The 17500-nt window shown below is 34.9% G+C and overlaps 1 long non-coding RNA gene across 1 annotated transcript in view; it reads left to right on the forward strand.

The window, feature by feature from the left end:
• Positions 1-2311: 2311 nt before the first annotated feature.
• The window catches only part of LOC137638112 (uncharacterized), a 64206-nt gene continuing 49017 nt past the window's right edge, over positions 2312-17500 (forward strand). The window contains exons 1-2 of the long non-coding RNA XR_011043852.1: positions 2312-2442; positions 12883-13003. This is a non-coding gene — a long non-coding RNA (uncharacterized lncRNA). The remainder of the gene's footprint in view (positions 2443-12882; positions 13004-17500) is intronic.

A 17500-nucleotide genomic window follows, 5' to 3' on the forward strand; every position in this document is an offset into this window, starting at 1 on the left:
ATCTGTATTTCTCATTATATGTCCTGCCCTTGTCCACTTCTTTTTCTTACATGTTATTAGAGTATCTTCTACCTTAGTTTCTTCTCTTTTCTATATTACTCTTTTTCTTTCTCATAGTGTTAATCCTATCATTATTCTTTCCATGACTCTTTACGTTGTAACTAGCTTATCTTCTAACGTTTTAGTAAGGCTCTAAGTTATTGATGCATAAGTTAAAGAGGCAGAATGTGGCGGGAAGAGGCAAAACCTGATGAACTGGAGCTAGGGGTGTTGGTGAAAATGTCAAAAAAAAAAAAAAAAAAAAAAAAATCTGACTGATTGCAATAATTACAGAGGCATCACACTTACGTCAGTTGTCATGTAAATATATAGTATGCTCATTCTAAGGAGACTAGAGAGAAAGATTGATGAAAAGCTGAGAGATGAACTAGTAGTATTTCGAAAAAATAAAAGTTGTATTTACCAAATTTTCATTTTAAAACATGTGATACAGCAATATGTAGAATATAGAAATCCACTTCTGATGGCATTTGTGGACTATGAAAAGGCCTTTTATAGTGTGCACCGGCAAATTTTGTGGAGAGTCCTGCATTATTATGGAATTCCTCTTAAGCATGTAAATCTGATTAAGTGTTCATGAGCATATTAAGTACAAAGTTAATGTTAGTGGAGTCCTATCAAGTACTTTACAGTGAGCTGTGGAGTACTCCAAGGGAATGTGTTGTAACCTATGATGTTTATCCTCCTCATGCATTTTGTAATACATAGAACAGTTGGGGATGGTGGAGAAGGATTTGACTTGATTGGTAACAGGAAATTAGCGGATCTAGAGTATGCTGATGATGTTGTCCTTATTAGCAGAACACCACAGGGCTTGCAAAGCTTGCTTACTAGATTTGCATTGCATGAAATATCACATGAGGTAGGGCTCAAGATAAATAGAAGAAAGACAGATATGATGAGAACGGAATATGCAATGGAAGATGAAATATCATTGGAAGGAGAGAGGATTAATGAGGTTGAATCATTTAGATGTTTAGGAAAAATTATATCTAATACAGGATCTTTAGAATTTGAGTTCAATGAAAGATTATAAAAAGCAAATCAGACAATGGCTACGTTAAGTAACATATAAAAATCACACTATATATCAGTTTAGTGAGATCTGTTACAGTATGGACATGAGTCGTGGTATGATAATGAAACAGTATCCAACAGATTTTGTAGATTTGAAAACAAATCCCTCAGAAAAATATTGTGTGTTAAACGGCAGGACAGGATTAGAAATGAAACTATAAGAGAGATTACTCAAGTGCCATAGGGATGGGATCATGGTAAGGGGTAGATGGAGATGGTTTGAGCATGCTCTTCACCCTCCCCAAGAGAGATTAGCTCACCAAACTTTTAACTGAGCTCCACAAGACACCAGAAGAATTGGAAGACCCAGGCTTACATGGCTGAGGACCATGAAGCGTGAGGTAGGAGATGATGAGTGAAGAATTATTGATTTAAAAGCTCAAGATAAAGATGGTTGGCAAAATCTAACTGAGGCCCTTTGCGTCAATAGGCGTAGGAGGAGATGATGATGTAGTTAATACTGGTAGGACCATCTGATTAAATACTTCTCCTTTTCAATAAAGTGACATTTTAATTTTCATAATCTCATTTTGTTTACCGAAGGTTCTCCATCCCATGCTCACCCTTCTAGTAATTTCGGTTTCAGTTCCTTGGAAAACGCTTACTGTCTGTTCTAAGTACGTAGGAATACAATATATATACATACATACATATATATATATATATATATATATATATATATATATATATATATATATATATATATATATATATATATATATATATATATATATATTCTGTATACATTTGTATGTGTCGTGAAATATCATTAGCTACCTAAAATCAAATTTATTACATACATGTACGTATATACAGTAGGACTACCTAATATTCTATACACAATAGTATTTCAAGTTCAAGAAATCAGTCTCAGCCTGCGTAACTTTGAATGAAGATATTTGTCACTACTATGTAACACAAATGGCGAGGATTTAGCACGCTATTCTATGTTTCCTTGATTCCTTTCCTCATTTGGCCATTTACCCTGTAAAAGTCCTTGATTTTATGGCATCCTCGTTTTCCAAATACGGTTAATAATAATAATAATAATAATAATAATAATAATAATAATGATAATAATAATAATAATAATAATAATAATAATAATAATATTCTTTAAATATATTGTCCGAATCTTTGGTATTGTTGTGCGACTGCCACGGTCCTCTGGTGGCGGTTTCGTGAACTACACTTCAGTTACATCGAAAATATCCTTGGAAACTCTGCCTCGCTAGTCGCTACGCACGGATTTTGTAAAGTTTTAATGGTCCCAGTGATGTCAGAAGTTGAAGCTATGATAGATCGGTACGTTATACTATATCAATGTATATATTTCATCATGGAAATGAATGTTTATTGTAGCATTAGCACAATTCTCAACCATTACCGAAAACGAACCATTGTTTACATTTCTCAGCCGGGGTCCAATCCAAGCAAGTTTTTCTTCTTTTACTTTTTTGATACATGAAGTGTAAATTATCAACCATAGTTACATCATATGATAATTGTATGCCAATTATGTCGTGTAAATCATAGTTTACCGCAGCATTAGTAAACTTCTTGGCAGTAGGCAACATTTGCCGAGAATGAGAGGCTATCACATTTGTTGGGCGATAATATATTGGCTGGCAAATTCTTGTTAACAATTTAATGCTCGAACTTTTCTTTCAATAATATAGTTTACATAAATATACATAATTAGATTTTGTAATTTATTCAAATTGTGTCATATGAAACTATATATACGGCCGGATTATGGCAATTCTTAACAACAAAGAAATTGAAAGATTCATTCACCTTAATATTTATGCGTGCTCTTTAATTCTATCGTATCCGTGCACAGACACATGTAGCTTGGCGTACACTTCTCTCCCAGTTTGGTTGGAAGAAATTAACCTGAAATGCTAGCTCTCGCTTAAGAGTTTGAAATGATTTAACAACCGTACAGAGATGGTTAGTGATGCTGAAGAAGGGATTATGATAATGGCGAAGGTACAAATAGTGATGATATCTCTGGAGTAAGCTCATTCTTCAGGTGTAATGTTGCAATGCCATACACGAGGAATTGAGTTAACTAGTGTAGTATAGATTTCATATACAGCGGAATTAAGTCATCTACAACAGAATAGATTCATCTGCAATGGTTGCCATCAAATATAGTAATAATATCACACAACTGGTTATATTATATGAGCATACCTCTCACGAGGGAAGTAGCCTATATGAAAAATGAACTTCATATGGATTTCTTTTAATAAAGCCAATTGTTTCTCTATGGAATCTAAAGTACAAAAAGGACTTGATTTATTTTAACAAGACTGCGTATTGTTTACACAAAACTGAAGCATGGGTATTCCATGTGCTTACCTCGTGAAGTAGCTCCCAGAGGCAAACATACTTTTAGCGACTACTTTCTCTCTCTCTCTCAAAAAAAAGAGAGAGAGAGAGAGAGAGAGAGAGAGAGAGAGAGAGAGAGAGAGAGAGAGAGAGAGAGAGAGAGAGAGAGAGAGAGAGAGGAATCACCTCATACCCAAATAATAGAGTAGGAATCACACCATAGTAGAATCCTGATGGTAGGAATCACACTATAGTAGCACCGGATAGTCTTATGTTAGCGATGAATAAACAAGGATTGTTTAAGGCTAGCCAGGTTAGGATATGGTTTAGTCTTACATATTCCAGCAAGAAATAAATATCATTCAAGGTTAGCCTTGTTTAGGATATTTCTTGTGTTATTGTAGCCTTGAGGAAATAAGGAGTTTTTAAGGTTAGAAGGATTGTTTAAGGTTAGACTAGTTTAGGATATGGCTTAGTCCTGCATTAGCAAAGCAAAAATAAGGGTAGTTTAAGGTTAGCTTAGTTTAGGGTATGGATTGTCTTATGGTAGTCATGAAAAATGATTGTTTAAGATTAGGTTAGGTTTGGATGTGACAGTCTTTGTTTAGCATGAAGAAATAAGAATCGCTTAATGTTAGCCTAATTTAGGATATGGGTTAATCTTATGTTGGCAAGAAGGAATATACAGTATATTGTTTAAGGTTAGCGTAATTTATGATATAGCTTCTTTTATGGTAGTTATGAATGAATAAAGATTATTTAAGGTTGGTCTAGTCTTATGTTAGCCATAAAGGAATAAGGATTGTTTAGGGTTATGGCCTGTCTTATGGTAGCCATGAAATAATGATTGTTTAAGGTTAGCCTAGTTTAGGATATGAATCAGTCTTAGTTTAACCATGAAGAAATAAGGATTATTAAGGTTAGCTTACTTTGTTATGGCTCAGTATTAGGGTAGCCTTAAAAAAATGTGGATTGTTTAAGATTTGCATAAGTTAGGATATGACTTGGTCTTATGTTAGCCAAGAAAAATTACATATTTTTTAAGGTTAGCCTATTTTAGGATATGGCCTAGTGGTAGAGATTAGCCTAAAGAAATAGATATAGTTTACAATGTTCGTAGTTTAGCATATGGCTTAGTCTTGGATTATCCATGAAGAAGTGAGGATTGTTTTAAGTTTAGCCTAGATTAGGATATGTTACAGTCTGAGGTTAGCCATGCAAAAATAAGAATTGTGTAAGGTTAGCCCAACTCAGGATGTTGCATTAATTATCAAGTTACAGTATTACTCTATTGTAAATATTTAACCAAGAATAGTGCCATATTTTTATAAAGAAAAATAGTAGAAAATAACTTCTTGGCTAATCAGAATATGAATTGTAACTTGATCATAAGGATAAATAACACAGGAGCCTTATGGCTCGATACTTAATCTTAAACTCTGGCGGTGGCCCGTAGAGTTCCTCCTCTTCCTCTGGACTTTATTGGGCTGCTGTAATCCACTTCTTCCTAGGAAGATGAGTGGAATGCATTTTCTCTCTTTCTCTCTGCTTTGGCTGATGAGATATGGTGAAATTATAGAACCAAACGGAACTACATTTCCAAGAGAAAAAACAACTTTTCCTACAGTAAGTAATATGCTTTCAACGAATTTGACCTTTATTTCCACCGCAAATAAACTGGTCTTCCACTAACCTCCCTTCCTGACAGACGCAAGTGGCAACCTAGGACGTTGGGTGGGTGAAAACATGAAAAATACGTGTTTATTTAACACTTTCAAGATTTATAAAAGACCTCAAAACCTAACAAACCCACCTAACCTAATCTAGTAGTTCCCAGGTCACAGACCTAGCTAGGCAGCAAGACCCCCAAACCCCCCTACCCAGGTCACAAACTTTAAAAGTAAATAACAAATAATAACTTACCCTTATGATTGACGCCGGTGTGTCTTCTTTTTTTTTTTTTTTTTTTTTTTTTTTTTTTTTTTTTTTTTTTTGCAATCTTTACAGTCGAGTTACAGTTAAAAATGTGCTGGTCGTCCCTAAAAGCTAACTCAGAATGACACTTTGGACACTAAACTTTCAGGGATAACAAGATGAGATTTTAAAAAATAGTTCCCTATACTAGGTGTACTGTAATACTCATCGTGAAATTTGGCAATAGCATCCATGCAGCCATTACATCGTTACGTTGGCCTCCGTAACGCATACTCAACAGGGTTACAAAGGAACTGAGGAGTTGTCCTAAGTAAACGTCGTGTCACAGAACTGCCCACATCACACTGAAGCGTACAAACATTACCAATTATGGTAACCGTCATATGGATCATTCAAGGTTAGCCTAGTTTAGGATATTTCATGTCTTATGGTAGGCATGAAGAAATGCGGAGGAGCTACATACAAACAAACGAAAAGGAGTTATTCCATTGGTAGGAAGAAAGGGGAAGGATGGGTAGTGCGCAGGAAGTATAAAGTTGTTATTGGGCAACAAGGTATATACAGACATAGGGACTGGAGCAGGTCCATGTGGTTTGTAAAATTTAAAGAAAATAGTGAAATAAGTATTTCAAGGGAAGAGGATGCTCATATTTTCTGTGATTTTTCGTAGAGTTATTATGCGTTGCAGAGAATAATGTATAGAGAAGAAAAGGTTAGTTTTATCATTACAATTGTATTCATTGATTCACCAGTAAATTTCCCCACCCAAAACTCCTGGTTCCCACAGGGTGACCCACATTACCGCATCATACATTAGGGTATATCTTATTAACTATTTATTTGCAACGGAAATAAAGGCAATTTTTGAAGAGAACTGGAGTTTTTCATATAAAACCATATTTCTATATTAACCCATATACGCCCAGTGATGCGTTTGCGCAACACTAAAGTTGTGTTTGCAAGTTTCAACTTGCACGCCATCGGCTTACTGATTCTATCTTTCTGTTGTCATCAGTTGATAGAGAGAGAGTTCAACAGACAGATGTACGGTGAACCGCTGAAACAAACTCTATAACAAGTGCAGTATAGTGATTTAAAATTCAGTGTAATTTTTGTCTACCATGTCTTCGAGAAATAATGGGTATATATGATAAATGCAACCTACTTATAGATAAATAAGATTATGCCCATATTAACAGATGGTTCCTTTATCAGCGCATTTCTGAAATTTGGGTTTTAGTATGTATTCTGATGTTCAAAATACGTTCTGAAAATCTAATTTATATTGTGATGCGTACACGCAACACAGGGCATCCCATGTCTCAATGATATTCAATATTCCACATATATTTTCCCTATTATATTGCATTTAAAAGCATTTTATTTTCATGTTTGCCTAAGGATCACTATAAATATATATACACATACATACGCACACTCACACACATATTCTAAATAAAAACTATCTTTCCTATGGTAAAGTCTTTGGGTCATCCACTATATCCATAAATAAGTCCATGATTCCATACTTTGGAAGACACCAACAAATTAGTTCATCCGTGGAAAGCCCATAAGATGTGGTTATAAAGCATGGACAGCTTGCACTCCTTTGGGTTATGCCTTTACTCTTGACCTTTTCCAAGGAAAATACGAAGGAAATAATCCAAATGTGTATGCAAGTGAATATGGTTTAGGAGGAAAAGTTGTTCTAACCATTCTTGACACACTTCAAGCTGAATATCCGGGAATAAGATTTTCTCTTTATTTTGATAACTTCTTCACTTCAATAAAGCTCTTAGAAGAGATCAAAAGAAGAGGTCATGGTGCCACAGGTACCAACAGAGTAGAAAAATGTCCACTGACTATCAACAAGACGTTTGAAAAGTTGCCAAGAGGTAGTGAAGAGCACTTCTTAGATGGAAAATTCTCAAATTCTAGTTGTCATATGAAATGATAATGGAGTAGTCAGCATTGGTTCCAATGAGCATGGAACGTTTCCCATGAAAAAAGTTGAGCGATACTCGGCAAGGGAAAAAAGAAAGTATCTATAGGTTGCCCTCGTTTGATTGACATATAGAACCAGAACATGGGTGGTGTTGACAGAACAGGTAAAAATATTTGTCATTATCGCATTGCAATTAGAGGTAAAAAATTGTATTTTCCCATACTTTGTTTTCTAATCAATGTCTCAATGAACAACGCCTGGCCTTTTGCTCGGAAAGGTGGGTATGATGATGATTTGCTTACATTTACTAGAGCAGTTGTTCAATGTTGGTTGAAAAAGTTGGGAGAACCACCAAAAACCCCTGGAAAACTAAGGTCACTATGCATGAGCACCCTGAGTACCGAGATACGTTTTGATAAGATAGGCCATGACATCATCGAAAGGTATCCTAAATGTAGGAGGAGGTCCAAACACTGTCATAGCCAAACAATTTTTATTTGCAGAAAGTGTGATGTTCCATTGCATTTGAAATGTTCTGTTGCATATCATACCCAATAAGAATAGGCTTGTTTGTTTCTTTCTTTGTTGATGAAAATTTACATTGCTGAATGAAGAATGTTTCCTTTTTTATTTTATTGAATTGAATTGTCATTTATTTTGCTTTAAATTTTGTATTCAAATACTATACATGTAATTCACAATGTCCATTTCTATTCATAAATGAATATTTATGTTTCCTTGAAATATAGATGAAATCTACCTCGACATCTTTGAAAGTAATCGTAAATGTATATTTTCTTCTTGTAATTTATTGAAAATTACATCAATTTCTTTTTAAAAGATTACATAAATAATAAGAAAAAAAAACCTTTTAGGCTTAAAATGCCCAATGTTGCGTATACGCAACATTGGACAGGCATGGTGTGCCCAGTGATGCGTCTGCGCAACAGTAAATTTTTTGCAATAAATTGAAGAATACTTGAGGAAACTTCCTCAAACAATGATATATGGCATAGAAACATCATAACCTATATCGTATCTGAAAATCATTTAATTTCAAGAACCATCATCTTTTCTGGGCATATATGGGTTAATAAGGCTTTCTTCATGTTTTACTATAATAATACACGGTAGACTCACTTAAGGACTTCTCTAACGTAGGTTTTTTCTGTTTGTTCATCTTCGACCCGTGTATGATGGTGTTCTTCTCGATCCAATGAGGTGATTCATTGTAACAGCATTAGCAAGAGCTTGAACTCTTGATGAAGTACCTGAGCCCAGCAGGATGGTAAGGTAGGGTGGAGGCACATTCGACCGCTCTGGACATGATTGGTTAGGACTGGCTCTCATTTACTGCTACTCTTCTCTTTCATTCACGTGCTCCTCAAGGGCATTTCCATAATGGTCGCTGTCGCTCTGTTGCGAGTAGGTCACATGATATTGTGACTCCCATCCACGTGACTCCATCATGAAGGACATCTTTATTTGCAGACTTTGTCCTGGACAAAAGACTTGTGTAGTCTACACGTCTAGCCGCCTTCCTTTCCTTGGTGAATTGTTAAGGGTACGATACTGCATTGTTTAGAATTTTTATATCAACAAGCCTACGTGACACATTGAATTAATCTATACTTTATTTGCGTGCTCTCTCTCTCTCTCTCTCTCTCTCTCTCTCTCTCTCTCTCTCTCTCTCTCTCTCTCTCTCTCTCTCTCTCTCTCTCTCTCTCTCACCACTAATTCCTATACGTTAGAGAAACCAGTTTATTAAAATATACATAATTAAATACACTAACTAGAGATATAGTTTAGTCTAAGGTTAACCATGAAGAAACGAGGATTGTTTACGGTTAGACAAATCTAGGATATGGGTCAGTCTTTGTTAGCCATTAAGAAATAAGAATTGTTTAAAGTCAGCTTAGTTTAGGTAATGGCTTATTTTAGGTTAGCTATAAAGAAATAGGAATTGTTTAAAGTTAACTTAGTTTAGGTAATGGCTTAAACTTGGAGTAGCCTCGGAGAAACAAGGTTAGCCTACTATGAGATTCAGGGCCTCTGTAACACGGTTTTTTGGACTTTGCTCCTTATCAAAGCATCGGGTGTAGCTGAAAGTTGACATATGTATATTTTACAACAACACTCAAATTTTGTCAGCATTATCAATAACCTAAACCCGATGGTTTTAATTTTTATAGAGTAAAAATGATCCAGCCGACGCCATGGCCAGTGATACCGAGCCAAGAGTCGAAAACATTCATTACGTAAGCAATGTAAACACCTTTGGACAAAATTTTGCCCCGCCCATCCACCAGACACCCATTCACCTTCTTCCATCTGCTCTGAAACCCATAACAGTCAAGAATGGCTAACAGGATTTGGAATTGCCCCCGTGGTTGCAAACCTGCATTTGTCTTACGACTTGCAACTTTATACAGTCATGAGAAAGCCCTTGGCCATATCTATTATAGCCTGAATAGGTAATTATTCAGTTTCTAGTTTAAATCCAATGTTTATGGTCTGATTTGTATTTAGCGTAACATGATTATAATACTTGTAATGTCATTCAGGCTTTTGAACATTTCCATTAACTATTCACTATGCCACCAAGAGAGAGAGAGAGAGAGAGAGAGAGAGAGAGAGAGAGAGAGAGAGAGAGAGAGAGAGAGAGAGAGAGAGAGAGAGAGATTGTATGTAAACAGTCTTTATATAACTTTTTTTGTTAAAATAAGATTTTTGTGCTAAAATCTCCATCAGACCAACGGATCATCCGATATAATTTTTTTTCTTCTTAGGCCGTACGAACATGCTGGCTATGTTTTGGGCATGACTGCATTTTGTAAATAAATCATGAATAGTTTTAGGAGTTTTATTTGTACATCTAATGGGAATCTATAGAAGTAAAGTGAACATAATTCATTTATCCTTTAAAATATTTACTACATGTAGCAAAACAAATAGTAGTAAAGATGATAATGCAATGAAGGAATGATACCATACTTTATCTTTAGCTTCAACGTCGGCAATAACATACCCAGTTGCCATAATTTGTCAGCTTAATGAAATAACCTATCATCTAATGTTAAACTTAATTTCTGAGGAGGCCATGGCTTATTGCACAGTGAAAAAACATGACAAAGACTTTATGAATGGCGGAACAATACATAGATGTGGGTGGGGTATCAGTGCTGGCGTAGTAATACTACTGTAGCAGTACTGCCGCAACAGTAGTATGCATGAATTAAACGTTTAGGCCAACTGCTGGGATCATTGAGGATCATTTAGCACTTCTTACAACTACTCGAGAAATGAGTTTTTATAGCCAGAATTTGAATTTTCTGATCCAACAATGCCCATGATAGCCTTCAGTGTTATCCTGATTCATAACGAGGCCAAAGTGGGTGGAGTCTCATGAAGTCATCATTCTGACGATAATTATTGGTGAAGGTTTAAAGCGAAAATACGGTACCGGCTATCTTTTTTTTTTTACAGTAAATAGGTAGGTAGATAGACAATGAATAAAAATTGCTTGACATTGGATATAGCAGTTATCAAATCAAGCTGGTCTACTACGTTTTTGAAAATTACCAACTATTCTATACACTTTGTCAATCAGATTGTGACCTATAAAGTAGACTGTAATTTCTTAGGAAACTTATTTTGGGAGTTAGACAAATAATCAAAGTGTTTTTGTATTTATTAACATATTTTGTTCGTTTGTTCATTATGACAATTCTCAGTGGAGAGGTTTCAGAGTTCATAAAGGTGTACTGCTTTGCTTTTATTTACACTTTTGTGTTATTGTTGGCAGAGGTATAGCCTTCGTTACGTATAACCAATCATCGATCGAGAAAGAGAGAAGAAATGCCGTCATAAGTTACGTAACGAGTGCGTTCGAAACCTTTTCTCTGAGTAAGTTGGCCCGTCTTCAAAAATCGTCACTTTTACTTAATAAAGTACCAAATTTATTCAACCTACGTAATGCAGAATATAGTCAAAATTTATGTGTAGATATAATGTGCATTCTGAATAAGCGTTATATTTATGAAATTCATAGAAAAAAAGTTATTGCGAAAAAACCGTGTTACAGGGGCCCTGAATCTCATAGTAGTTTAGGTCATATAGAAATAAGGATTGTTTACGAGTTGCTTTAGTTTAGGATAAAGCTTAGTTTGGCTTAGTGTTTTGTTACCCATAAAGAAATAAGGAATGTTAAAGATTAGTCTAGCTTGGGATATGGTTTAATATTAATTTAACCAAGAAGAATTGAGGATTGTTGCAGGTTAGGCTAGTCTAGGATATGGGTTAATCTTATGTCAGCCATGAAGAAATAAGAATTATGGAAGGTTAGATTAGTTTAAGTAATGGCACAGTTGTAGCTTATTATCATTATTATTATTATTATTATTATTATTATTATTATTATTATTATTTTTATTATTATTACTTGCTAAGCTATAACCTTAGTTGGAAAAGCAGGATGCTATAACTCCAAGGGCTCCAACAGGGAAAATAGCCCAGTGGAGAAAGGAAATAGAAAAAATAAACTAAAAGAGAAGTTAAAGAACAATAACATTAAAATAATTCTTTCATATATAAACTATAAATACTTCAAAATAACAAGAGGAAGAAAAACAAGATAGAATAACCCAAGACAGTGGAAGGCTATGGTACTACCCAAGACTAGAAAACAATAGTTTAATTTCGGAGAGTCCTTCTAGAAGAGCTACTTTCCATAGCTAAAGAGTCTCTTCTCCTCTTTACCAAGAAGAAAATAGACACTGAACAATTATAATGCAGTAGTTAAACTCTTGAGAGAAGAATAATTGTTAGGTGATTTCAGTATTGTCAAGTGTATGAGGACAGAGGGGAATATGTAAAGAATAGGCCAAACTATTCTGTGTATGTGTCGGTAAAGATGAAATGAGCCGTAATCAGAGAGAGGGATCCATTGTATTACTGTCTGGCCAGTCAAAGGACCCAATAACTCTAGCGGTAGTATCTTGACGGGAGGCTAATGCCTTGACCAACAAACTACCATGAAGAAATACGGATTATCTTGCAACAGCCATGATTTTCCCCAATTGCTTCCGGTACTGAATGACCTCCCAGCCCCAGGCCTCTGCACGGGGCCACCTAGCCCCAATTCATAATGTAAAGGATACTGTGAGAGAAAGCATAACGCATGGTTTTGTTTTAGTCCATTTTATAGGGAATTCCTATCAATAAAATTACGAGAAACTGCTGTCTTATGTGGTAAGGGAGTATTACGTACGTTAGTGTTCCATAAAAAAATTTGGAGGTGTTACCAATGTGCTGGAAAAAACTAGTAGAACTTTTTGTTTCCCAAATTAAAAAAAAAAAAAAAAATCAGTCAATATTGCGCCTTTAGATGAAAATAATAGTTATCACTGCAGTAAAAAGATTTTTCAAGATCTTAGTTTAGAGGAGTACTTCACGTGAATTAAAACCCACAAATATAAAAGTCAGATAGATTGATAAGGATTTTAGCCACTGTTTTTATTTCTTTGCAGGTAAATCAGATACATCAGCCAAATCTTGCTGATTAACTATACTGGAATAACAACCAAAGTGATTCCCCCCCCCCGGGTTTCCATAATTCATCAATGTTCGTCTAATGGCCTTGGATTTTTGGTAAGTACAGAGCTGATTCTTCTTTTTATATTCCTTTTGAAACCTTGTGGTTAAATACATCAATTTATTTAATTAATTAGTTTAATTTAATGAATTGAATTAATTAATTTAATTTATTAAATAAATAAATTAATTATTTTGAATAAGGAGCCATATTTCTTTTGAAAACATAGTAATAATGCAATAGTTTATGCAGATAGTTATGAATAAATGTGCAAGGTTACCATATACCGCAAATTTTCAAAATATTTGAATGATTGTATCGTATAAGCGGATGAGCAACCTGGTGGAATAATGAGAACTTTGGATGTGGAGGAAATACTCCCCTAAATCTCGATGAAGTCACTGGCAGCAGGGTGACGGATTGGTATTAAGGCGATACACTAACTGTCTCTTTGGCTTTTATTCCTGATGCCTGGCGGATGATCTTACTAGAATTAGTATGGACGAGCAGGGGTCACTTGCCTTAGTTAGATAGGCACTGCGCATCACAAGGAACTGGCTATCCTTTTATGAATCTAGCTAATGAATCCTCTATGGATTTAGCCATATATGAAATATTTATATTTGAAGCTCGTTGTGTCAATAGGCGTAGGAGATGATGATAACGTTTGGATATTGCTTGAAACCCGGTTATAACGCAATAATTTGCCTCAAATTATATAAGAAAACTACTATATATCAGAACTTATTTGCAGTACGCTGACAGAGAAAGTAAATTTCAATATACATGATTATCAGATTCGTTTTTTGACGGCTTAGATGAGGTTTGGCTTGATTGATTCAATAATCAAAGTGTTTTTGATTAATATTTTTTAATGGCTTCGCTTTCCTCTAGGCTTTCATTCTCTGTGTTAATAGGTTTAATACTACAGCTTCAGGATTACTGGTCACCCACCAGTGGAACTTCACCTCAGATACCAGGCGCCAGTAACCTTGGTAGTTGCTTCGCTAGATAACTCAATATCAATCAATCAATCACTTCAATCTCATATACTAATACTTGTTAAGAAAATCGCCACACTCTCGGTCAAAGATCTTAGCATGATATTATGGCCAGTCTTATAACGCATTGACCAGCGTATGATAATCTCCCCTTTGGTAAGGGGAAGAGGGAGTAGTCATACCCTGGTGAGAGAAGGGTGTGCCTGTTTGTACATATCTAAGTATTTAACCATTATTGTTGATGGGTCGCGTACACTAGCTAAGCATAATAACCACACATTTTTTATACCTTAATGAATATTTATCATTAAGTTAATTTTGATGTAATTTACATGAAAAAGTGTAAACGATAACAAAAGCAGAGGTGATAATGTTTCTTAACTGGCAATGAATTTAGTGAGTAGAAGATATATTTTTTGTATTTGTATTTAATAAGACAATGTTTCAATACATTTAACCATGCCGAAAAAGTTTTCCACTTATATATTTAATAATTGATTAATCAATCAATATTTTATCTAAAAAGACGCGGTTGGTTGCTAATAATCCTTAAAAAAAAGATTAAACCTTCCTTATGCCGGAAGAAGAAAGATGTAATTGAAATAGTGATTTCTTTTACAAACGTTTATGAAAGAATTAAGGAATTAGCAACTAAAAAAGTAGCTTTATTTATTATCCCTTTAAACCCTATTGATAAATGTAGTAGAATTAATCTACTGAAATGGCAATTACTTATATCTAGCTTAATGAATAAGGCCGCAGGGAGACGCGATTAACACTTCAGTAGTAGGAAAAATTATTTAAGTAAATTAAAAATAAACATATCAGTTTAATGGGTATTAGGATTGATTCATATTGAAGAACATTTGAGATAAAAGGAGATTAGAAATCTCCCAGTGTTGTTGACTCGAGTCCTTCTGTGTATGACTGCTTGTATGTGCGTGCGTTTGTTTTATGAAACGTTACTCTATTGCATGTATTGAATGAATGACTATGCAGATTGATTAAAATCCTCAGTTGCAGGTATGTCGTAAAAATGAAATTTTATATTCCTTTTATTTCAGTACTTTCTGAAGTTCATGTGTATGCATGCACTGTATGCCGTACATGGATACATTGCATTCGTTCACACAGATGTGTATATTTAGAAAATACATCAAATTATGTGTAGATAAAAGGTTAGCAACAAACAAATTTGAAGGCACATATATACTTTTATATCCGTTTGCATAATATTATTTAGGCGAAAAAGTCTGTCTCTTTTATGTTTTAAAATATTTATTATACCAAATTGTATCTACATTTAAGCTCGGTTACTTGTTCAAAGTCAGACGAAGGCTTAAACAGGAACAAATAGAAAGCGCAAGGTAATGTTCAGCTTCAGGTAAAGTTTCGAAACATGGAGGATTTCCGCATAGCGGAAAGTGAAAGCGGAGGAAAGATAAAAGATAAGAATAATCCGCATTGAAAAAAAAATAGATACAAGTTGTGTTCGATATAAACGTAATTGTGACGAGCCATTCATTTTCAGTTTGAAGAATATAAATATTTTCGAAAAAACCTGTTTTCCCCACAGTGATAGTGATAATGATCATAATAGTATTGATTATTTAATAACATTCTTTCCCCCAAAATCAGAAATTTTCCCATTATGTAAATTGAAATACTTATTCAAGAAGAAAACCTTTTAAAACCAAGCTCAGAAAAGGATTTTGTAAAGAAAACATATCCGTATTTCACACACACACACGCAAAAGCTAAATCTTCCCATCGGGTAAATTTAAATCTTTCTTTAAAAAACTAATTTAACTTGAGAAAATAAAGCCCAAGACGACGAAAGACCGGAAAGTCTCAAGTTCAACATGGCACCTGGGAGGCAAAATGTCAACTTCTCGACTTCATTATGCTAAGTACACACAAGGCCTTCCATTTGAGCCCGGCGTTCGTGCAAAGAAAGAACGCAATACAAATAGAATTAAGGTGAGTGTTGACACAAATCACAACAGCTGCGCCGCTCGCTGGCTGTGTGTTGGGTGGGGTGGGTTGGGGTGGGGGGTTCAGACCCCGATAAGCTACGTTCCAGAGCTTGCATGTAGGAATGAGGTGAGCGAAGCGTTCCATTGTAGTCCAGGATTTAAAAGAAAAATCAGACATTTGTTGCAAACTACTGTTGATTTGAGTGATGGAAATATCTTTCTTGATAACATCCTGCAAACACCAACAGTGTTTATATATATGTATATATATACTATGTATATATATGTATATATATACTGATATATATATATATATATATATATATATATATATATATATATATATATATATATATATACACACACACAGTAGACCCCTGCCATAGGACATTAATCCGTTCCGGAGTTGGTATCGTATAGTGAAAATGTCGTATGGCGGGCATTGGAATAGTTAATTCGTGCAAAACCCCATGTAAAAACATCAAAATTTTATATACATTAAAAAATTAGTAACAAAATAGTATAATAAGTACTTTACAACAGTATTTATATATATAATATACATGTACTGTACAGTATATAATTAAATAACATTATAAATGAAAAATATATAAAGTACAGTACTGTAAAGGAAAAATGGAATTTTATTTACCTTTGGAGTGACGTGACTTGAGGTGGTAGTGGGTGGAGGTAGAGGGGGGAGGAGACGGCAGATATAAAAATGTATCAATGCTAATTATGTTACACATAATAATAAATTTATTCTTATTAAACACTTAAAATTAAAAATCCTTTTTTTTTATTATTTTTGTCTTTTGAAATATTTTTTTATTTTTTTTTCTGGAACTTAATTTTATACAGTAGCACTTCTTCATCCTCGCTTTACTCTTTTTTTAGCTTTTTTACTAGAATCACTTATATCATCTTTGCTTTCTGACACTTCTCTTTTGGAGAAATATCTATCCAAAGAAGCCTGTTTCTGACAACTCCTCAAAATATTTCTAAAATAACTCATACACTTGTCATTAACACTCCATAAGACGACCTGTGGGAAGTTTTTCTGGGTGTATTTTTTCAATGAATCTCATAAGGTTTTCATACCAACTGATAGCTTCCCTTATTTCTGCCGATGTCGTTTCTTCTGTCTCCCCCCTGTCCTCGCCACCACTAAAGTGGTGCTCTTCCTGAATGATGGTCAACTGCATTGCCTCCAACTCCTTCAAGTCTTCAGTTGTAAGCTCCTCCCTGTGCTCCTCGATAAGGTTATTGACGTCAGCCTCATCGACAACAAGCCACATGGACCTCCCAATTGAAATTGTTTCCTCAACATCACCCTCAGGGGCATGATCATCAACGGCCTCGTCTTCGGTTGAGGGTTCAAAACCTTCAAAGTCGCGTTCTGCCACAACAGCTGGCCACAGTTTCTTCCATGAGGAGTTCAAGGTGCGCCGTGAAACCTCATTCCAAGCTTTATTGATCATCTTCAGGCATTGAATGATGTCAAAATGCCCCTTCCAAAATTCACGGAGGGTGAGTTAAGTGCTTTTGGTCACTTCGAAGCATCTTCTGAACAGAT

Source organism: Palaemon carinicauda, chromosome 3 (assembly GCF_036898095.1).
Source record: "Palaemon carinicauda isolate YSFRI2023 chromosome 3, ASM3689809v2, whole genome shotgun sequence".
Taxonomy (NCBI): Eukaryota; Metazoa; Arthropoda; class Malacostraca; order Decapoda; family Palaemonidae; genus Palaemon; species Palaemon carinicauda.